Source organism: Lissotriton helveticus, chromosome 12 (assembly GCF_964261635.1).
Source record: "Lissotriton helveticus chromosome 12, aLisHel1.1, whole genome shotgun sequence".
Taxonomy (NCBI): Eukaryota; Metazoa; Chordata; class Amphibia; order Caudata; family Salamandridae; genus Lissotriton; species Lissotriton helveticus.
The window spans coordinates 439,576,681-439,601,811 of NC_136073.1; positions in this window are offsets into that span (position 1 = coordinate 439,576,681).

Here is a 25,131-nt window from a genome sequence, read left to right on the forward strand (position 1 = left end):
GATGCTCCACGGACTTGTTTTGTGAATAATAGAGATGCAGATCGGACACCCTGGTGTGGCTCGCGTGGTGCGCACACAGCAGGACTGGTCTCGGAAAGCCTTGGGGACATATCTGAAGCGGTGCTAAGGAAGCGGGTTAGTCAGAATAGTCCCAAGGGTGAACCAGGAAGACTGCAGGATGGTCTGTAGGACAGTCTGTGGTGAAACCTGTCCGACGGTCTCTTGGTAGTCTTTGGACTGCTTGAATTTGGTATCTGTTGGTCTGAAATCTGAATTGATTGATTCTCCATGAACAGGAGTCGACGGGCTTTGTTCTTTGCTTGGAAAGACAGAGAAGAGACATGTCGTTTTGAATATCTTTTTATGTACATATAGTACTGTTCTGTGTGTGTGTTTGAATAAGAGTGAGGTTGAATATGTTGTGATTGTTTGAACATGGCCATGTTTGAAAGTATGTTTTTAATGATTGCATGAGGAATACGTGACAATGATCACTGTGCCGTGCCTTAGCAAATTGAGTTCTTTTGGATGTTGTTGCCGTCCTAATGATACGCGATTTGCTGAAAGTCAGCCTGCCCCGTCTGAGGGCAGTCCGAGTTATGATATGTATGTAAAGCATGGTATTACACCTATCTTGTTTAACACACTATGGCATAAATTTACTAAAAATAATGTAGAATTGCAATGGCCTTTAACCGGGTCTTTTGATGAGAAAAAGATACATTTTCTGCAAGATCGATTGTTTGCTAAACGTAGTCGACAGTCAATGTTTGATTCCCTAAAAATATGGCAGAAGGAAGCTAGGCGTAGACGGATACGGGAGGAGAAATTAAGCAGAATGAAGGGAGGTCAGACGATTAGCAGAAGGCCATTGCTTATGATCAAGCTCAAACCGAACAGGGAATTGATTGTGCAGATAGACAATTTAGATTGCAAGTGGATAAGACCTATGTGACTAGGACTGAGGCGGAGGATGAAATGGAGGATTTAATGGATACTCGTCCACCCCCACCTTATGCCCCACAACCTATATATCCTGTTGTTTCCCCAACTCCAGTACAGGTCCCTTTAGCCTCAGCCCCTGTTGTTTCCTTTTCCCATGTCTCTCTGGGAACGTCTTCTGTTTTGTCTCCCTCTGTGTCTCAGACGGCTACCTTATGGTCTGTTACATTACCATCTTCCGTTATGTCCACAGCTGTTTTGTCTCCCCCTTCCCTTGTGTGGGCTTCCCAGTCCACGAGCACGACCCCATCCCTAGCTGCTTCAACTCCAGCTCGTGCTCCGGGGGAGTTGGACACACGAAAGTTGTTTACTCGTTCGACTGTAGGACTAAATGAGGAACAGCTGGTTGAAAATCAATCATCCCAGTGGATGAGGCAACCTATTTATACTATAACTGATATATGGAGCACGCTCCGAAACTTTGAGCCTGTTATGCAGCAACATGCCCTGAAACACATAGCCACATGTCTTATTACTTTATGGGAACAGTGTTTTGCAGGAGTGATGGCCCCCCAAAGAGATGTATGATATTCGGGACAGGGCTCATAAATCTGAACTTAGACCAGAGGAAGTGTACAAAAATGTCGAGGTTTTATTAAGTTACCGAGAGCGGATGCACGAAAAATGTTCCTCATGGGACTCTTATCACCCTATGCGAGAAGTCCATCCTATCTCTCACCCTGAAATACTGGAATTAAAAAATGATCAGAAGGAGGAGGAGCTTCGCGCGCATCCGAGATGGCCGCGTGAGCACAGGGCTCCCGAGGACCCTCGCCGCCTCCCGCATTTATCCTTGACAATATCCTGATTCGACGTAAGATCATTGAAGACACAGCCCGGCTGATGTACTAGCAGGTTCCAGGATCAGAATCGGACGTTGGGTCCCCGAGTTACGCCATCCTGAAGTTTGTGGCCTCCTACATGGGACAACCTGGGCCTTGAGTAGCGGCTTTACCCAGATCGTAATTCAACAACAGCGGCTGGCGGGGATCAGTTCACAGCCTCACTTCACTTTCGGTTTAGTTTCTCCTGCACACTGTATCCCCTCTGCGGGTGAGGACTGGTCGGGCTGGCCCCTCTGCCAGTTCTTTGGACTCGGGGCTAACGGTAGTTTGGCTGTGGATTCATATTGACTCGTCTCTGCCTCTGGTATTTTTGAGGGTGAATTCCGAGGAGCCATTTGGACCAGATTCCAAGCCTCCCTTTGGGGCGCCCGGCTCGCCATGACGGGCAAGTCCAAGGGTGAAAAACGGAAAGTCAAGACCACCTTCCGAGGAGGCTCAGCCCAGACGAATGTCATGGACCGCTACAAACTTTCTAAGGATCCCCCGGTGGCATACCTAAGACCCGGGAGGAGGCTGTCGACGATCCTGCGATGTCGGCGGACTTAACACTGCATGACTTAATGGGCGCCATTGCTGGTATCAAGACCTCTATTGGCCAACAGTATGAAGCCCTGGCTCTGAAACTGGACACTGTGGCCATTGATGTCAACCTAATTAGAACTGATTTGGCCAAGACGAATGAGAAGGTGAAGTCACTTGATCTAAAGACACCAGCCTCACTACGGATGTGTCCGACTTGCAAACAGCAGTGCGCAACCTTAGAACTGCTAATGACTTTTTTGCTCGTCGCTTGGAGGATTTTGAGGGCCGTGCACGGCGCAACAACGTGCGTATTATTGGGGTCCCGGAAGACTCTAGTTCACGCTCTACTGATCTTCGAGTAGAAGACCTTATCCTCAATCATCTCGCACCCAAGGGCTTGAGCAAATTCTTCGCCATTGAACGTGCACACAGGGTGCCGGGGGGTCAGGCAAAGCCCGGTTTTCCCCCCCGTCCGATTATCACACAAATCTTCAACTTCAGGGACCGCGACGCCATTTTGCAGGCAGCACGGACGAGCGGTCCTACGCAGTTCGAGAATGCTGCTGTGAACTTTTATCCGGACTTCTCCCAGTCGGTCCAGAAGCAACGAATGGGACTTCAAGGGGTGAAACGGAGGCTTAGAGACATGGAGTTGAAATACGCGATGCTGTTCCCGGCCCGACTGTGTGTTGAATACGATGATCGGACATTGTTTTTCATCCGGCCTGAGGAAGCATGTGATTGGTTGGATACTTTGCCCGCTCGCCGTGCTGGCCAGGACCAAACTGGTGGCGCTGAGAGGGGCCTAATGGACCAGAAATGATGATGGTGTCTGTGTCCGAAGTACTATTCACCGTGGACAGCTGTGGCTCACTGACTTCTTTAATCATTCCCTGAGTATCCTGGGCAGTAGCGGGGACGAAGGGACCCTTTTTCTCCTCTGGGGTTTCTTTGTGTAGATTAGTTGTGTTTTTTTCCTTTTTTTGTGTTAGGGCGACAGGCACACTGCAAATTGGGGTGGCTTCCGAGTCTGTGCAGAGGTGCAGGGTGGGGGGGAGTTATGCGGGGAACATTGGGGGGAGGGGTGAAATGTGTTGGGGTTGTTTGTTTTTTCTTTTTCAAGGCAACGGACTATTACTATTTCGGACATTGGTGTGGTGCTCGTTCTGAGATGGGAGTTCGTTGTGGGTCTGGATGGGGTGTAGAGGATTGAGGGTTCTGAGCTGGAATGTGAATGGGTTGGGTGATCGGATAAAGAGAGGGGTGGTTATGCAGCTTTTGCGGCGCCTCTTGTCCGACGTTGTGCTGTTACAAGAGACACACTTGATTGGGAATACTTGTTACGCTCTTAACAGACAGGGTTATCGTCTTGCTGCCCATTCTGGATTTACGTCTAGTTCTAGAGGGGTGGGTGTACTGCTTAAGACTTCACTCCCCCTCGAGGTTGATGATGTGGTTCTCGACACCAGGGGTCGATATGTGGCACTTGTGGGGAGGTGGGATGGAAGAACAGGTTCGTTGGTGTCGGTCTATGTTCCTCCTGGCCTACAATCCACAACATTTGCAGACTTGGGGCGGATGGTTTTGGGTCTCCCGGAGGGTGTTTTGATATTAGGTGGTGATTTTAACTCTGTTGTCTCCGGCAGAGCGGACCGCTATCCACCCAGGGACCTTACTGCTGCGCAATCCTGGTTGGGTGACTTCCTGGAGACATTGGGGCTGGTGGATTGTTGGCGGCTTATGCATCCGGACGAGACACAGTTTACTTTCCACTCTGGAGCACATGGTAGCCTTTCTAGTTTGGATTATATCCTAGTTCCGGCTGCCCTGTCCCCTTCGATTGGAGAGATTAGACACCTGGCTCGGGGTATATCAGACCATTTCCCTCTCTGGTTTCATTTTAATTTGAGCACAGGCGCTGAAGGGAGGGTAGCCCCGATTAACGCCTGGTATCTTCTTAACCCCGAAAACCCGCATTGAATTGATTAAATCACTAGATTTGTATTTTGCTGAAAACGTGGGTTCCGTGTCCTTACCTGTTTTGTTGTGAGAAGCTTTTAAGACTGTCATCAGGGGGCAGGCCTTGTCTTTGATTGGATGTGCCAAGAAATGTAAGAATGAGGCAATTGTCGGTCTCGAGACTGAAATTACTGAACTAGAGACTGCATTGGAGCGAGATGTAACTCGAGACGCATTGCATATTCTCCACCTTAAGCAGTTGGAATATAAAACTTTGGTTACTGATGCGGCCAAGATGATGAGTAGAGAACAGCAGGGACGGTTGTATGATGTGGGCGACAAAGCAGGAAAATTGATTGCCTGGCTGGATAGAAAGGAGAGAGCGAGTCGTGTGGTTCCTGTGATTGAGAAATTGGATGGTATGCGTGTGACAGACCCTGTTGCAATTGTTGAATGCTTTGCTGAGAGGTGTATACCTCGGTGTCCGATAGGCCCGAGGAGGATTCTCAGTCGTTACTTAAAAATATTGCACTTCCTTGTTTGTCAGACTCGGATCGGGACTCTTTGGATGCCGCGCCCTCGGTGGATGTGGTAGCTCTTGTGATGCGCTCTATTCGCTCCGGCAAGGCTTTGGGTCCCAATGGCCTCCCTATCGAATTGTATAAGCTACGACCTGATACGCTGGCACCTTATCTTCGAGATATGTTTTTGGCTGCGCGAGAAAATGGCTCCCTCCCTCGAGATCAGCGTCTTGCGACCATTGTGGTAATCCACAAGGAGGGCAAGCCACGGGATCGTTGCGCGTCCTACAGACCTATTTCACTCTTAAATGCAGAGCCTAAGATTCTTGCCAAGTTACTCGCTAATCGTCTGATTACGGTGATCAGCGACCTTATTCATCCGGATCAGTCGGGCTTTATCCCTCATCGTAACACGGCATTGAATTTGCGGCGTTTGCATGGTGTTCTCAAGAGGGCCCAGACGTTACGCGAACCGGCCATCTTGGCATCCCTGGACGCCACGATGGCATTTGACACAATTGAATGGTCGTATCTTTGGGCCGCACTCGCCAAGTTTGGTTTTGGAGCTGGCTTTATTAGTTGGGTCAAACTCCTGTATGAAACGCCTCTGGCGCAGGTAGTGGTCAATGGTCGGGTCTCCGTGCCTTTTGCTCTTGGGAGGGGCACACGGCAGGGTTGTCCGTTATCCCCGCTTCTCTTTGCTCTTGCGTTGGTGCCACTTGCTGCTTGGCTACGGTGGGAGCCCTCAATAAATGGTATACGTTGGACTCCGGACTTTGAAGACCGTATCTCCTTGTATGCGGATGATATTTTATTGTACCTCACATCTCCCCACAAATCGCTTAACAAGTTGTTCGACGTGCTTAACTCCTTCGGGAAGAACTCTGGCCTAGTTATTAACTGGTCAAAATCCTATATTTATGTGCTCGCGGGTGGTGTCCCTCGTTTACCGCGGGGCTGCCCCATCCAGGTGTCACAGTCTGGTTTTAAATACTGGGGTGTGTTTATCTCGTTGGACCCGGCGGTTCGCTATGAACGCAATCTACTCCCACCGCTCCAACGTTTGCGCTCGGATGTAGTGCGCTGGCATAAATTATCGTTGTCTCCCTTAGGGCGTGCTGCCCTCTTCAAAATGATGTCTTTACCGCGATTCCTATATGCACTTCAGAACAGTTTTGATGTGATCCCATTGAAATATTTTCGGGAGATAGAGTCCTTGCAGAGGCATCGCTCTTCCGAAATTAACACTTCCCTGGTATGATGACGGCATAGCGCTTCCGGATATTCGACGGTATTATTGGGCTTCCCAACTTGCTGCCATCAACCATGGGATGTATGGTCCGGCACTGAATCCAGCATTCGAAATGGATAGGTGACTGCTCCCGGGTGGTGATTACAACAGGGCGCTCTACTCGGGATCTTCCCGTTCACGACTTTCGGGACCTACCGCAATACCCGTGCGTGTATGGCATAGCGCGACTGCGGCTATGGGTTGGAGCAACAGATTAACCGGCGCTACTCCGCTTTATGCCTCCGCAAAACTGGGTTGTCTATGGAAGACGAAGGGGTTTGATAAATGGGACACGATCGGTATTAGTAAAGTGCGTGATCTTTGGGTTAAAGGTGGGGTGAAGACCTTTTTGGACTTAAAAGTGGAATATCAGCTGAGTGACGGAATTTTTTCGTTATGTTCAAATACGCCATGCCTTGAATTCTGTGTTTCCTGTGGGTAGTGACATTCCGGATTCCTCCCCCCTCGAAGACCGTATATTGGATGGTCATGTGCCGGATAGTACCATCTCATTGTTTTATAAAAAGATGATTAATGACCGATCGAGTTTGCTTGATCGCCTGCGGGACACCTGGATTTCTGATGGTATTGAACTTGACGATGAGGACTGTCAATCCGCGGTCTCCTCTCCCAGGGAGGTTGCTATTCCGGTCCGTCTCCGCCTGGTCCAACTCAAGGTCCTCCATCGAATCTATGTCACCGGCCCCCGTTTGATCCATATGGGCTATTCTGCTGATGGCTTATGTAGCCGTGGTTGTGGTCTCCTTGGAACCTATCTTCATATAATCTGGGAATGCCCTGAGGTGATGGGTTTTTGGAACCGTACACATGAAGTGATGAATGAAGTAACGGGTGTTGTGATGATGCCAGAAGCCCGGCAATGTCTGTTTAACGTGTGGGGCCCGAATGATTATGGTGTGTCGCAGCTTTAATGGGGGACTCTTGCTAATATGGTAGCCACACGAGATATTGCACAATTATGGGGGTCCCAGAGGCCGCCTACAGTGACTGCCTGGAAAGAGAGTATGGACTGGTGTATGTTCAGAGAGAAAACGGTGTATATAGCAAGAGGTAGACCCAGAAAATGGGGAAAGATTTGGAACCAGTGGAACTCATACCGGGGAGATATATATACGCCACCAGAAGTAGAGATCCCTAGTCCTTCTCAGTCGCCCTGACCGCATTCCGGCAATGCTGTGGTATATTGTGCTGTTTATATGCTATTTCGCCTTCGGCCCCCCCTCATCTGTATTCTACGAATTTATCTCCTGTTATCATATATCTCCCGTCCTCCTTGAGCACATGCCTAATGGTTGTACTTTCGTCCTATTGCCTTGTTTGTTTGTTGATGTGTTTTATTTTTGTTGTTTTATATAATAAAAAGTTACAACAACAAAAAAAATGATCAGGAGGTAGTGACTAGACCTCGTGTAGAGGCACGAGTGCAGGAACAATGGGTTTATACCCCCTGGAAGAGGAGTGAAGTCCTCTCACTAAAATCGCAACTACCTGACCCCCGTAAGAATCCCATGGCTCATTATAAAGAACTCACAGAGGCGGCTTCCTCAGCCGTTATGACCCTAGCTGACATCGAGCTATTTTTTGCGTTGTTAGTTCCTGTTGATGAATGACGTCAGGTGCTTGATCATGGCCATCTTCAGGAGTTGGGCCGAACATGGGAACAGATCAAAGATTGGGATAAGGAACGTAAGGCTGGTGATAAACCAAAACCCAAATTATTGGTGTTACCTGGACATATTATTACTTACGTGCATTCCTTAATTCCGCCTCGTAAGGTGGATGGGGATAAATTGACAGCATGTAAGCAGAAGAAAGACGAAAGCATTCTGATTTCTTCATTAGATTTGAAGGTGTATTCATTGACTTTAGTGGACAGGATTTATCATTGGAAGGCGGTGTATGATTATTTGTTAGTCGTTTTGTGACCAATTTGTTACTTGAAGCCTCTGCGCGGCTACAAGCTGCTGAAAGTACCTGGACCACGTCTACGCCCTCGATAATATTGAGTATGGCTCAATATTACAAACATAGAGAAAATGAGAGTAAGGACAAGACAGAAAAGAAAGCGAAAGATCTTAAGACACGGGTGTTGTTGCAACAAGTTGTTCGAGGACAAGGCAGAGAGAGAGGTGGTATGGGGTTTGTCCCGAGGGGGGCGGGAACCGGACAAGTCGGAGGGCCGGCTGTTGTTTTGGGACCAAACCAGTGCTCTTACTGTAAAGAGGAAGGGAATTGGCGATTTCAGTGTCCATTGTTGCTGGCTCAGAATGGGGCTATGAGAGGAAGAGGTCGAGGTGGTGTGGATCACAGTGATATGCGACGAGAGGAGGCAGCGCACGTCGGATCAGAAAATAATTATTTTGATAATCCGAGAGGTAGCCAGTATTATAATGAGGACTGTGCGATGGATGCAAACGAAGGGTATGCCTATACATAGGACAGCCAAGGAGAGAGTGGGGGCCAGGTGACAGTACCCGCTTAGCAGCAAGGTCCTTATGTAAAAGCGCATTTGATGGGGACCTCTGAAACGTTTTTAGTTGATACGGTTGTGATGAGTAGTTCTATTTCTCGTTCTCTGGTCCCAGGGGCTGCTCTGTTCGGGCACAATAATGTTTCGGTGGGATTCTCCAGGATTCCGGTGGTAAGCCCCATTTCCAAACCTTTTCCAATCACAATTGGTCCAGTTACGGTAGACTCCCCGTTTCCTTCGACTTCCGATTGTGGCAAAAATGTATTGGGGTTGGATTTGTTGAAGAAATTACATGCAAAAATTAATTGTTCACCTGATGGTGTTTATTTGACTATTAATCTCCTTGGCAAGCATACATTGCAGTGTTTCACAAAAATGTACCCCTCCCTCCCGAGTTTGCTGCCAACCCAGCGACGCTGTGGGCCACTGGAGAAACAGATGTAGGATTATTAAGGATTCCACCCGTTTCTATTACTCTGAAACAAAATGCTCGGCTCCCACGTATTCCTCAGTACAAAATTTCACCAGCGGGCGAGAAAGCTTTGCTCTCCATCATACAGGATTTGATCAAAAGGGGTGTGGTAGAGGAGACGGCTGCTAACGTATGCAATAGCCCCATTTTACCGATGTTAAAAAAGGCCCCTGTTGGAAGTGATCCTGACTATGTTGATACTTATCGTTTTGTGGTTGATTTGTGTGAAATGAATAAAATAGTGGTACCCCAATACCCTGTGGTTTCTGACATCACCACTATTCTTACCATGATTCCTCCCACTGCAAAATATTTCTCCGTCATCGATTTAAAGAATGCTTTCTTTAGCATTCGGATACATCCTGATAGCCGTCATATTTTCGGCTTTTCATTATCTGGTTGCAGCTTTCGGTTTTGTCACGCTCCCCAGGGATACACGGAGAGTCCTAGTATTTATAGTCAAGCCTTGAAGACATTGTTGGATGATTTGGGCCTGACCCCTGGTAATGTGCTTTTGCAATATGTTGGCGATCTGTTAGTGGCCTCCGATATTGAGGAGGGATGTAAGGAAGCCACTGTACAATTATTGTCTCATTTGGCGGCTAATGGCAATAAAGTATCTCTTTCTAAATTCCAATATTGATGACAGGAGGTGACCTTCCTAGGTCATCTGCTGTCGAAAGAGGGGAGGAGGTTAACCCCTGAGCGTGTGACTACCATATCTAATATGTCTGTACCTCATACTCAGGCTGATGTTCGTGCATTCCGCGGCATAACTTCTTACTGTCGCCAATGGATCCCGAATTTTTCCCTTCTTACTAAACCTCTCATGTATATAACCACTAGAGATATGCATGAACCTTTACCGTGGACTGATGATTGCCAAAATGCTTTTGACTCTTTGAAATCTGCGCTTTCTCTGCACCTGTTCTCGGTACCCCTGACTACCAAAAACCTTTTGTGCTTTATGTACACGTGGAGGACGGTTGCTCGCTTTCTGTGTTAACACAAGGATTTGGTGGTAAGCAGAGACCTTGTGCCTCTTTTTCTGCGGTGTTGGACAATATCGCCAGAGCACTCCCTAGCTGTTTAAGGGCTACTGCTGCGGTTGCGGTGGCTATTCGACAGTCGGACGGGCTCGTTCTAAACACTGACCTCACAGTGATGGTACCGCACGCTGTGGATACATTATTGAACAAAACGAAGACCCAGCACCTTACGAGTGCGCGCCTTACAGGTTACGAATTGACTTTGTTTGCTCCCCACATTACGAATAAACGATGTGCCACTCTGAACCCTTCCACGTTACTACCCCTCCCTTCGAACGAAAAGAACAATGATGTTCATGATTGTATATTTCAGACAGAGGAAGAGACGAAGGGATGGGTAGACCTGACAGACAATCCTCTATCTGACCGTCAAGGGGAGTTGTATTTCGTTGGCTCTTGTTTCAAATTACCAGATGGCAGGACAACTGCTTCATATGCGATAACTACTCGCCACACTGTAGTTGAGGCTTCTCGAGTACCCTATTAATCAGCTCAGGCAGCTGAGTTAGTGGCATTACTTTGGGCCTGTGAATTAAGTGAAGGATTGAGAGTATATATTTACACTGATAATCAGTACGCCTTTGGCCTGGCTCATAGTTTTGGCTGAATTTGGGCCGAAAGAAGTTATCTGACTTCCCAAGGTCAGCTAATGCAGCATGGCCCCTTGATTTTGTGATTGCTGACCGCATTAACGTTACCAGAGATGGTGGCTGTAGTTAAATCCAGTGCACACAACAAGGCAGTGGTTGATGCAGTGGGTGAAGGTAATGCCTTTGCTGATCAAGTAGCGAAAGAAACTGCTAAATCCAAATTGACCTCAATGTTTGTTACTAGCTCTGCAAGGTGGGTGGCTGAAACAGAGATGTTTAATAACACCATGGAGAGTGTCCGAGAAATACAGAAAGAAGCTACCCCTATGGAGCTGGCTTATTGGAAAGTGAGAGTAGGGAAATTAGATGCAGAAGATTGTTGGATTGATTTGACAGAAAAACAGCTATGGTTATTGCGCAATGCATTAGTGAATGCAGTGGTATCAATGGAACATGGTTCGGCTCATATTGGGGAGAAAGGTATTTGTGCATTATTAGATACTGTATGGTACAATCCCAATATTCCAAAGACCGGTGCTCATTTGGTGCAATATTGCATGGTTTGCTGGGGGCAGGGAGCCTGTTCTGAGTGAAAACTTTGCACCACCATCTTTGCATTTTGAGGTGCTCAAAATGGATTATATCCAGCTGGAGCGTGTAAATAATTTAAAGTATGTCCTGGTCGTGGTGTGCACTTTCAGTAAATAGGTAGAAGCCTACCCGACCAAGGAAAATACTGCTTTGGCAACTGCAAAGGCATTGGTAAAGGAATACTTCCCATGCTATGGATTGCCTCGGGTGATCTGGAGTGATAACGGAAAACACTTTAATGCAGATCTTATCAGTCACATTTGTAATGGATTACAGATTAATCAGAAATCCCATGAGGCTCGACACCCCCAGTCCGCTGAGGTGGTCGAGAAGTATAATGGGATACTGAAGCTCAAATTGGCAAAAATCCAAGAAAGCACCGGATTGAAGTGTCCAGATGCTCTACCGCTGGCACTAATGTTAATACGGGTTACCCCACATTCTCGTTCTGGCTTATCTCCATATGAGGTCATTTTTGGGTGCTCTGCTAATGTTTGGAGCATCCCGAGACCCAGAACGTTTCATGATATAGAGTATCCTATGTTGACAGACTATCTGTATGCTTTGACTAAAGATCTCCGTTCCATTCATCAACAGGTCTCAGCAGTTTTGCAGCCCCTGCCGGAGGGTCCTGGACATCACTTGGAGCCAGGATATTGGGTTCTGGTCCGTAATTACCAGCAAAAATCCAGCTTGGATCCCCGTTGGTCGGAACCATTTCAAATCTTGTAGGCCACGCGGACAGCGGTAAAGGTTAACGGCAAGCGACACTGGATCCATGTGTCACATCTAAAAAAAACGACCCCTCCGGCTTCCATATGATCAACGAATCCAGGAAGAGGTTCTCACCCAGGACAGTGAGCGAGTTCCTCGTTTTGTCCCTTTTTCTGACGCCCAGGTAATTGGAGAAGGGCAAGGAGAAGGTGTCTCGGGCTCGGAAGGGACTCTGTCCTCAGCACAAGTGATTGCCCCAGATTCTTTTGCCCCTACAGTCGAACATGAGGTTCGCAGTACCCCTGCTGCACCGGATTCATCGTCCCTGTTTTGTTCTCTGATCAAGAAGTGCCTGGCCATGCTCGATACAACCTGCGGCTCAGAAAACAACACGTACCCCAGGTGAACATGGTAGGAGGTAGGGAGAGACTTGAGTGACAGGGTACAGACTTGCTCCACGAATGTCTGTTAGATGTGCTTCTGGGGTACTGAGCGAGACACTGGACTGAACGCGCTGAGAGCCTGGAACATTTGCTTGCTCTGTTCAGAAAGAAAGACTGAATTTCCTGTTTAAAGGGCCCAGGTTCTGTTTTCTTCAAGGGTTGTGTGAGAACATAACTGCAACGTGAGAGGCTTGCTTTGGTATTATTCGTGATGAACGATAGGAGCCTGCCAGTGAGGTTCTAAATGGACACAGGAAAGAAGCACCCTCTGGCAGGTTGGACTGCATTGCCCGAGTTTATTTTGGACTTTTAGTTAGCATGTTTCCCTTTGCTCATTCCGTTCCTGAAGAGGAACGTCCTTTTGTACCACATTATTTTCCTACATATATGCCTATCTTTTCTAGTTGGACCCAACTAGTTAAAATTGCTTTTATTGTTATTATAGCAATATTATTAATCACATTAATGGGAGTATTCATCTATTTGGAATTTCACCACCCTATGCATACTGTTTTAGGAACAACTGCCCCACCTCCGGAGCACGTGTTTCATACTTTAGCCCCCCATAAGGAGAGGCATCGACAGACTTATGTGAAAAATGTATTTATTGAAATGCTTCATCAAACACACAGCGCCACCAATGCTACAAATTGTTGGGTTTGTGGTCTTTTACCATCTGTTATGCACAAGCATGACTTATTCATATCCCTACCCTTGTCTCATCTGGGAAGTTGTGAGGCATGGTTTAAATGACTTTCCATGATGTATATGCATTGTAATGTGGACACTCAAAGGTTTTTGGAAAAGGATTATGAAATGATTTTAGCATATATCGAGGTTCATCAAGGATTCGACCCTGAGGAAAATAATGGAGAGGGAGCCTTAGATCCGAATGTATGTATGAATATGTATACAACGTATGAAAATACCACTTGGTTGAAAAATAAGATCTTGGATTTTGTAGAGTTTATTTTACTCAGTATTTTTGACATTTTCAAGACTGAAATGTTACTAAATATAAGGCTGTTCCAGTGCCTATACTAAATAGTACCTCTGTGTTCTGTGTTCAGGGAGTAGGGTACATATCAGTAGGAGAAAGCCAATGTAATTATACTTATCTGTTGCGTACCTTTAGCAGCTCACCTTTGTTAACCCCTCCTAATGTATATTTTTTTGTGGAGAGAATGCCTATACTTGGCTTCCGCGAGGTTGGGCTGGATGTTGTTACCTGTCCTTCCTGTACCCACCAGTGTATATCACCCCTTCTGATTATCACAAGGATCATCACCTAGATAAACAAAGTATGCCTGTTAAGAGAAATAAAAGAATGATAGATACTACAGATATAGATCAGACAGATACTCCTGAACAGCATTTTACCTTTATTGAAAAAGGAGTGTTTCCCATCTGGGGGCCTATAATCACCAGCAAAGAAGTATGTAGCTTGTCCAGAGTAGTTAAAGGGGTAATCAACACTACTGCAGGAGTATTGACTAATCTAACCGTAGAGCTGCAAGCGACGAGGCTTGTTTTGCTTCAGAATCGTATGGTTTTAGACGTTATCTTGGCAGATCGAGGAGGAGCATGCCATGTGATCTGCAGCTCTTGCTGTGTTTGTATCCCTGACGCTGCCCCCTCCGTTTATTTGGCTATCCAGAAGCTACATCGTTTGGCTTCTGAAATACATGTAGAGAGAGGTACATGGTCCCTCTCTGATTGGTTCTGGGGTCTGTTGTCTTCTTGGGGATTGAAAATTCTGATAGTGCTGGCATGTATAGCCGGTATCATATTTACGTGCTGTCTTTGTGTACAATGCGGACCTGCTCTTATTCCAGAACTAAACTCACCTCCTCTTTGACCAGTCCATCCCTAGCAGCAGTAAAGGTTCAGTTGGTTCGGCAGGAGCTCAAAGATTTAATGCAGATTGATGAAGGAATATTTGAAGATTGAGCCTTTTTAGTTAGCTACATCATGCTAAAAGGGCCGTTCTGAGAGATAAAAAATTAGATTTCCCATACATGAGGAGTATCGGACCATATTATGTTAGAATGATGCATCTATACGTACCCCCTTTGCTTGATATATATATGTATCCATCTATATCGCTTTTGCAGGGAGGACAGCTTTTAGTCACTCCTTGCGTTAACCCTGCTTACAGAGTAGGACGAGGACCATACAGATGTCATTTTCTGAACCTATGCTCGAACGCGGGCTGTGATCACGTGTTAGTCTCCGGCAGTTGTCAAGCTCTAGTTCATCTGAATTACTGGGAGCAGCTGAACGTTGGCTGTTTACTCGACTGTCCTCAGACTCAAGGTCGCATCTGGCTTTGGGTGCGATAAGCGCATTCTTGGAGGCGCCGTGCCTAATCTCCCAGGCACGAAGACGAAAGGGAGTCACCCTTCCTTACCTCCCCAGTAATTAATAGCTAAGCTTTGAACTAATCATATGTTCCATATGTGGTCCTTACCTGGAGCTTGAGGGCCAACTGTTTTTTTTTCCTTTTACAGTTATTATATGTGTTGAACTGAAAAGTATATAACCTCATGTTTGACGTCTTCTCCGCGCACCTGATGGTTGAGGGTTGGAGAGGCTCCGCTATAGAGTATTTTTGCTTAATAAATTATTGAAATTTCTTCACTGCGCAACTGACTTATTATTGGGTAAATGGGATTGGGGCTCTTGATAGATATAGCCCTTTATGCTATTTTTATGGTACTTCAGAGTCACCAACCCTAGAGGAGTGGGAACAGGACATGGCTTGGTGCTTGATTGCAGAAAGGAAGTCTATAAAAGAAGGGGGTGACCCCGGAAGGGGGGATCGGGTGTTGGGTAAATGGAACACTTACAGGGGCAATATTTGTGTCTCCCCCTGCCTCCGAGGGAATAGATCCGGTGAGGAAGGGAATACCACAGATGTAATCGATGAAGAAATGTGATGGGCTATTGGGAACTGAGATTGGTTGGGGTGAAAGAGATTCAAAATCTACTTATCTGTCTAAAAATGTGATTTTCTTTTATGCCTGCTGTATAACAATATAAATTCAATTAAAAAAAGAGTTAAAAAAACAATAATCCTTTTGGTACAGGATAAATCAATACAATTCGGGCAAATTAGAAGAGCAAATATAAAGCCAGGCTATTTAAGTATTATTAAAGGCAAATCTTAAAAATTATATTCCCCTAATGGGAAACTTCCCCTAAAGGGAAACTCCCCAATGCTAATCTAAGTTTCAGAAGTAAAAGAGCATGGGGGATCAAGAATGGAAATAGGATGTCCACCTTCAAAGATGGACAAGAGCAAGTTTAACATGCTCACACAAAAATGCATTACTAAATAATTAAATTCAACTCCAAAACTCACCTACAGTTTCCAGAGAAAAGAAACCAATCCAAACTAGGCACTTATGGTTCTCTTGGTATCGCAACCTTCAAAGATATCTCACAATGGAGGCTTCTTCTCCATTGGGTCTTCTCGTGCGAATGTGCTAAGGTTTACTATTCAGCTCATTTAAAGATACATGTATGTAATCACATTTATGCTCATGTTATGCCTATGCTTTTCCTTCTTCATGACTCCTATGTAATCATTATATTTGCTATATTCATGCTTGTACGTAATTTTTATTATTATTTTTTTCCCTTATTGTAAACCCCTTCCCTTTCTTTTCTTTTTCTTTTTCTTTTTATTTTATGCCTGCCTCTTTCTTTTTCTCTTTGCCTAATAAAATCTTTTTGAACTTAAAAAAAAAAAAAAAAAAAGATACATGTATGGGCCTTCGAACACAATCTAGCAATAACAGTACAGTTAACTAGTAGATTCCTTGAACTTGGTTTCTGAAGCAAGAGAAATGATTATGCACAACAAGCAGAAACAAAACATTTCATTTAACTTCAAAGGCTTACAGTGACCATCACTAACTTAATGTGAACACACTCTAACCGTGGTGCACTGTGATGGTATGAATTACTCATCATGGTCAATCTAAATGTGAACAAGTAAAAAGCGGAAATAAAAAATAACAACAGATGCGCCACCATTTTTCTATTTTGTATTCATTTTCTCTGCTGATTATCTTGCAAAATTTGTTTGAATACAGTAAGTTTCTAAATTGGTGGTAATCAGTTTCAAAGATTCAAACTGCTTGCAGTGGCACATTTTAACTATGTTCACATATATTCTAGATTTACATTTACGAGAATGCTTTTTATTAAAATCTCAAGGCTGTCATAATGACATTTATTTGAAATTCAGTAAATGGTACAGCTGCTTGACTGATTCCTTCACAGGTATTTTAGCAATATTTTTAAAAGCTGAATATTTTCATACATTCATGTGCGAACATTCTGGTCATGGCGACATATAGAGTTGGTAGGTTCTCAAAGAAAACTAGGTACTCAAGCCAGCAACTGAGCTGCACCTTACTAAGGTTGTTCATTGTGCATAAAGTAAAGAGCAATCCTTATGGTAAAATATTTGAAGTGAAAAATGGGTATGAGGAATCCTATGTATTTCAGAAATTTACACCAGATGTTGAGTATAGAAGCAGTAGATATTTGTACATCTCTAGAATTGTGTGCCCGCATACGAGCATGTGATTTGAGGGCATTTTGCAAAATGTCTTCTTTCTTACACACAGGCTTACAGTTGGAAGGCATCATTGCATAGAGATCTAATTGGTAATATCAAATGTTTTGTTCCACATGTCTCCTGATAAAAACTATTTTTTATCAGGAGACATGGTGGGACTGTACCCCACTTATATGGGTGGGCCTAGTGACTGTGACACAAAACACCCCAAAATGCGACTTGAAAACATATATCCCCAAGCAGAATCTATGTTTTTCACAATGTGGGTAGCTGCAGATTTTGGCCCTTAGCTCAGCTAACACCCAGGAAAACATACCATACCCAGACCTTTTTAAAACTGGAAACACAGGAAGTCCAAGGTGGCATTACTTTTGTAGCTCTCATCAAGTCTTTTTATCCAGAAGCTCGTGCAAATCTCAGACTTTGGCTAAAAGCACATATTTTACTCACATTTATGTGAGGAAACCTGGAATCTACAGGGAGCCACAAATATCCAACCATCCAACATTCATCCAAGTCTCCCAATATAAATGGTACGACACTTGTGTGGGTACACCTAGTGCCCGCCACAGTCTAGGGCCCAAAAAACAACATGGTCATATCACATTTTTCAAATAAAAAATAACCCTTTTGTGAAATGTGGGAAGCTGTGGATTTTGGGCCCTAGCTCAGCCACCACCCAGACAAACCTAGCAATATTGCACTTTTTTAAAAACTAGACACCAGTCTAGGATGGCATTTCTTGATTTTCTTTCACCAGGATTTGTTTTTCACCAGGAAGCCCTTGCAAACTCCAAACTTTGGCCAAGAAAACATATTTACCTCACCTTTATGTGACAAAAACTTCTGAAATCTGCAGTGAACCACACATTTACTTCTATCCATCATTCCCCTAAGTATTCTGATAAAAATGATTCCTCTAATTTGTAGGTAGGCCTTGATCCAGTGACAATAAAGGGCCCAAAATGCAACATGGCCACATCACGTTTTCACTGAAAAAGGACCCTTACTTTCAAACATGAGAAGTTGTGAATTATGGGCTTTAGTTCAGCTGGCACCTAGGGACACCTAGCAAACCTGAACATTTATTAAAGCTAGATACCCGGGGGAGTCCTGGCTGGTATGACTTGTGTAGCTCTCACCAGGTTTTCAGATGCCATTGAAAACCTCAAACTTTGGCTAAAACACATTTTCCCTCATTTCTGTGAGGAACGTTGCTGGTATAAGCATGGACCACACATTTCCTACCACTCAGCATTGCATTCTCACTAGTGTTCTAAATAAAAATGGTACCTCACTTGTGTGGGTAGGCCTAGTTCCCACCAGAGTAAAGGGCACAAAATACAATTACTACATCACATTTTTCCACCCAAAACTGAGATTTTTTTGCAATGTGCTTAGCTGTAGATTTTGGGCCCTCGCTCAGTTGGCACCTAGAGAGACCTAGCAAACCTGTCATTTTTAAAGCTAGACACAGCAGGGGAGTCCAGGGAGGCCTGACTCGGGTGGCTCTAAAAAGTTATTTTTTTTACCCAAAAGCCCTTGCAAACCTCAAACTTTGATTGAAAGCACATATTTTGCTCACATTTTTTAGAACACTTCTGAAATCTGCAGGGAGCAAACAATATCCTACTACCCAGCATTTATCCAGGTTTTGCCATAAAAATGTTCCTCACCTGTGTGGGTGGGACTAGCATCTGTGACAGGAGAAGGCCCAAAACACAATGTGGAAATATCAACATTTCCTGTCACAAAATGACCAAATTTGGCACTATGGTATTTGGCCCTGACCTCGGCTGCAACCGAGAGAAATTTGCCAAACCCAGAAGTTTCTTAAAACTAGATACCCAGGGGATCCCATGCCTTGCATGGATCCCCATTGCTTTCTTACACACAATGCCCTGCAAACCTCAAACTTTCCTTAAAATCACACATTTTCCCTAACTTTCTGTGATGTAGACATCAGGAAACTGCAGGAATCCACACAATTCTTACCACTGAGTGTACTCCCACTTGTCCCAAAACAAAAGCTATCCTACTTTTGTGGCTAGGCCTACTCTCGCGCCAGGCATGTTTCAAACCTGGGTTAATGGGAGTCCCACGGGGTGACTCTCATTAACCCCGGTTTGGTTTTAGCCCAGTGTTGGAAAGTAGAGGGATCTCACCAGTTCCCTGTTCCAGTGGCTATTTTCGGCTGGATCCCAGGGAGATATGACAAATTTGTCCTGGTGTAATTTTCTGACACAAGAACACATTTCAGCAGTGCCTACACATTGTCTACATCTATTTGGAGCAGCAACGTGCAGGCAGTGAGGGGGTTTTCTTATTTACACTTCCAGCTCTGCCAAAATAAAGGCCTGATTTAAAGGGCTATCAGCCCTTCTTTTGTTCAAATATTATCCAGTCAAGATTGCAATGCAATGGAAGAAAACAAAGATGCACAACTTGTTATCACTTCACAAGTGGTTAGGAGAAGTTTTGGTTTTTAACTGTGTTGAATCCCTATGTAAGAGATGTGCTTTGCTTGTGAGAAGGCAAGATGTATCTATTTATTTGAGTAATTACGTAAATATGAATGTAAATGGAACCAGCTATTTGTTAAAGTAATTCTTTCATAGTGCTACTCATCTCAGTGTATGGTGTTAGAGAACTTTCCATCACACACACATAGGCAGAATAAATCATACAAGTGTGAACAGTAATGTACAGGAAATGATACATAATAAAATTAAATGTATAAGGTGTAGGAATCCTGGATAATTCATACTTGTAGACATATGTTAAGAGTGACTGGTTGGGAGATATGCAAAGTCAAGATATAAAATGTAATGCAGTGCTTGCGGTTATCTGCACTAAGACTTTATTTCTTCCCAAAGGAACACTTATTTGCAAACTAGATAGATTAAAAAAATGCAAGTCCAAACCCATGATTTCCAGCTTGTTAGCAGCTCCTTAATGCCAGTAAATAGATCATTGTGGAATAGTTGACGTCTTGCAGTTTTATTAACTGGAAGGAACACAATGATCTCAGTGTCAAAATCAGTAGCATACTTACCATGCTAAATAAAATACTAATTTGTGAGCTGCATGTTTCATGATGTGCTTTGCAGCACGCAAATTAACCCTCTATGGTACTTTATGAGCCAAAACACAGAATTCTTCCTGTGTTAACTTCTAGAGTTATCTTACATATATTATAATACCCTCATAATTGCTGGGCACACAATAAGCTCTGCAGCAGGTGTGTTAATCATGTATGATATTTTAAAATGCAGTTTCTTTGGGACCAATTAAGCAATCTAGAACAGATTTACTGTCATGTATGTTGTTATTACCAAATTCTGTGCAGCAGATTGTTTTTTAATAAATGTATACGTTGACTGTCGAACTCTGCTCTTCAAGCACCACCCCTTGTGACTTCACTCCCTTTCCTCTGCTATACCTTCACCCCTAATATATGGTTAACCAGACTAATTTCTTTCCAGTTCCAGCTCTGAATGTCAGGGGCACTAGGCTCAGTGACACACGTTGGGTAGCATGTTTTTCAGACATGTTGAGAACTCTGGGTGGTAGGAACTTTGTGGATTCCTGTGTTTTCTCTAAGTACAAATTGTGTAAAAAATTCCTTGAGAGGAATTAGCCGAATAGAATTATAAAAGCAGCTGACAAAAGAGCCCTGAACAATAACAGAGATCAGCTCCTGGAAACCTGGAAAAGATGAGGCAAAGAGCGTCTTATCTGTGTCTCAACTTATAAAACACACTATTCAACTCCTTCTTGACGATAATAAGAGGAATTGGAGGATACTGTCAACAGTGTGTCTAAGGATTGAGAAGTCCATGTTCTCATTCAGAAAAGAGACAAGTATAAACGATCTCCTGGTACACATACACCCCAAAAGAATCCCAGAAAAAAGCACACAGTCCACACTATGGAACCTCCCTCCCCCATCTGGACATTCGCCATGTGGCAAGTGTAGTGTATGTTTCCTGACTAAAAAAGTAAAATAGTTAAACATTGGACTAAGGACACAGTGGAAGTTGAGAAATCTCACAAACTGTAATTCAAAAATGTGGTTTACATAATCAAATGTCCATGTAATCTTTTGTATGTGGATACGACAAGACAAATCCATACCAGAATAACAGAGCACCGCAGTAATATCCGTCACAAAAGAGAAGCCACTGGATTAACACAACATTACATAAAAAGGCCACAATGACGGAGAGATGGAATGGTATGTGTTAGAAAAACGTTCACAACAATGCCCCGATATGGGTGAGCCCTGATTTCTATTTGAACAAAGATGGGTCTACAGACTACACACAGATTTACATGGTTTAAATGACGAGATTCACTGGGGCAGTTTAAAATGACAAAACCTAGTTCATTTACCAGACATAAGTGGGTATTTTCTACAATTATCTATATAATATTATTTACTACATTGAATCTACACAAACTGGTAATCCAATAATAACATTGTTGTGGAAGTGATTGAAAAGCAACTACCTCCCTTTTTCGCAAAATGACGCTGACTAGTAATTGCACAGCACGAAGTAAGAGATAATACGATTGAGCTATAGCTTCAATCCATCAAAAAATAACCGATGCAGACGATTCGCTATAGACTGAAATTACTCCATTGTTTAACCACATGAGTAGACATAAGCCTGACAGAAGTACTACAACTTCCATGAGCACTTGGGATCAGGAATGACTTCCGAGTCCCTGTATCATTTCCTCTCCCTATCGGTACAGGAGAGAGAATGTGCGTACTTTGCAGTGCCTATAAAACCCTGCCGCACATTCAACTAGCGGAACCATCGGCACAGAGTGGGGACCGGAGTAGTTAAAATGGATGGGCATTTCTTTTGATGCAGTAAGTGGGGTAGAGATACTAAGTGATTGGATTTCCCCTATGTCAAATGCTTAACCCACCGACAAACTTTAAAGCCCATCTAAATACTTAAGAACAATCTAATTTGGTCACAAGGTAGAACTGGCACAGGGGACCTATTCTGATATACTTATGGTCTACTATGAGTTAATCAGCCAAGCACTATCTTGCAAGCATTATCCTCGAGAACGAGTGGAAGACAATAGATGACATAGAGAATGTTTTGATAGCTGTTAAATAATATTTGTAATGCATCTACCTAAAAGAACTTTTTATAACTGTCTGTGATATTGGCTAGACAAGTCAGAAGCAGGACAAAAATGTAAATCGTATGAGTGAAACAGATGACAATAACCCCATTACTTTTTTAATTGACTTGTATTTGTCTTTTTATTGTGGCTCTCCCTTTGTTAGTGTGTGACTTCAAAGGACCCTTCTCCTCTGTTACCATGATGCTGGAATCCCTTAAAATCCTGTGTAAGGGATATACACGAAAAATTTCATGTAATTGCCACAACGCTAAAAACAAATAGAATAGACAACACATAGGTCCCTCCATATTTTGAAAAGGGTTATCAATGAGCACTTATATGAGCATGATCTTAAATGTCTTCAGTAATTTCATGATCTTTTTTTCCAAATGGACCATCAGGTCACCTTGGTAATCATAGTATCCTGTTTTATTTCTCTTCTATATTTCTCTAATGTAGGTTTCAAGTTCCATCAAACCTACTAAGAGGTATGATAGTGTGGTAGGGCCTAAATTAGGAAACTTCCCTGGCCAACCAAATTAATCTGAACAGCAGAATATTTAGGAATTCTTCACCAATAGGAATCCACACACCCTGATGAATGGCTCAGAACCTACAGGCTATTGTAGATGGGCAAAAACATGTTGGCAGGTAGTGGATGGGTGTGAGTCATTGTACTCCATTACCCAACCAATTATGACTTTTTAACCATACCTAGTGTCCCACCGAATAAAGGTATTTCCTCTAGGCACACAAAGGTATTTTTAAGTATTCATCTGGATCCCTTGTCTTGTTGTGTTGTCCAGTAAGATTTATGTAAGATCTTGCTCCTATTTAGTCATTTCTTCGAGGAGGAAGAGTCCGCCTTAGTGGTATTGTCCTACCAGGGTGGTGAGAGGATTCCAATTATGAAGCATGACACTAAAAAGTGTGTGAGGCTTCCTCTTCCACTAAGGATGACTTTCCACAGACAGTAATCTAAGGTTAAAATTCTTGCTCAGTCTATATACGTGTCAGAGCCAATAATTGTAGAACATTAAGTACACAGCACATTCATTTTGTTGGCAATTGTCACTGTACACTTATGTTGTGGTAGGGGGTAATAGAAAGGCCCCTAGACACTAGGAAAAAAATAAGCCCAAGACATAAAAACGATGGTGGAAACAGCTCACCCTGGCATCACGCCTTACCCCTAGTCCAGAAGAGGCACAAATGATTGTCTGACAACCTGAGCCAGATTGTGTGTAAGCACTCCAACCCCACTTTTGTATTGCATACTAAAAACTCCCTTTTGTCCAGTGGGCTGTCTGTCCCCTGGGGAGAGGGCTGTCTGGAGGTAAAGACCTCCTATCTGCAGCCACGGGCGGTAGTAGGTGTAACTGCAGGGCGGTGACGTGGGGAGGAGGAGGGGCAGGGTGGGGGTAGTAATGCATGGATTACGGACTTTAACAGGTAAGTAAACATTTAAATAAATAAAACAAATTTTGTTGCCGCACTGCATCGCATTTGGTGATGCAGTGCACACAACGAAATTTGTTTTATTTATTTAAATGTTTACTTACTTTGAGGTACTGGGTTTTTAAGAACCGGCACAGAACCGGCAACCCAGCGGTGTCAGGGTACACCCAGAGACCTCGGGTTCTTCCTGATTCAGACCACAGAAACTCAGAGTCTTCTAGGTGAAGTCAAGGATCGATTTTATTGGCTGCAACCAAGGTAACAAGTGTCCTAGAAGTACAACACACGGGGAAGTATGTTCTCAGGAGACTGCTTCAATTTACAAAATCGGGCTTCTCTTCTTATACAGAATTTTAAGCTTCAGGCAGAAATTCTTGGTTTTACAGTAAATCATTAACATATTTTAAACACAAGGAAAAAGCAGAGTCATGATGACATGTCCATATTTCACTTCGTGCTGCCTACAACAAATCAACCGGCGAGGCCCAACATTTCATCAGATATCGGTGGACCCCCAATAAAAACGGGCACCTCCCCACCATAAAGCAAGTGAAGCAAAAGAGTAGAGACAGATGCGAGCAAGATACGGCAGGTGTGGGTGCGCTGAAATGGTTTTATGGCTTGTTGAGCCTTGATGCTATCTTGTTCGGCCACTGGGAGGGGAACTGACCTAACGAGCTCGGCCTGGGGCAATGGTTCCAACTTGCACAGGTCATAGGGAAGTCGATTAAGGAGTACGTGTCCTTGTGGGATCGAATTCAGCTGGATTAAGGCCTATGTAAAGGGCAACACACAAGATGGCTGTCGTATATAAAATGGAAGCCAAGGGTTCAGAACACTGATGATGATTTCGAGGTGAAATCGTCACTCGAATATGCTGAAAATATTTGTACATGGTGTGCTCGTCATTCTCGGTCTTTTGATACCAAATTCGTCATGTTTCGACGAAGTTTAATTCTCGAGTCCAGAATGATTACACGAGTCCAGAATTTTCAGAACCACAAACCCTCCTTTTGCCCTTACATAGGCAATTAATCTGTCCTCATGCTAATCTGAGTCCAGATCTATATTCCTAAAGTCATTGAGATGTTGCTGTAACATCATTCTAGTACTCAGTTCATCTCTTGATACAGGTTTCCTTACACATGATGTGACACAAAGGCCACGTATTGCAGGAGCACACTGCACGCATAGACAGAACAGGAAAAGAATGGCTAGGACCATCCCAATGACCATCAGAACTTTCCATCCCCAGGCGGATATCAGTTCCCAGAACCATCCCATTAACGACCAATCTCCCTTATCCACATGAATAGATTCGGAAATCTTATGTAGTTTGGAGATGGCCTGGTACACTGTTGGAGCGTTATCTGGGATGAAAACACAGCAACTCGATTGGATCAATCTGCATACCCCACCTCGGTCTGCAAGTATGACATCT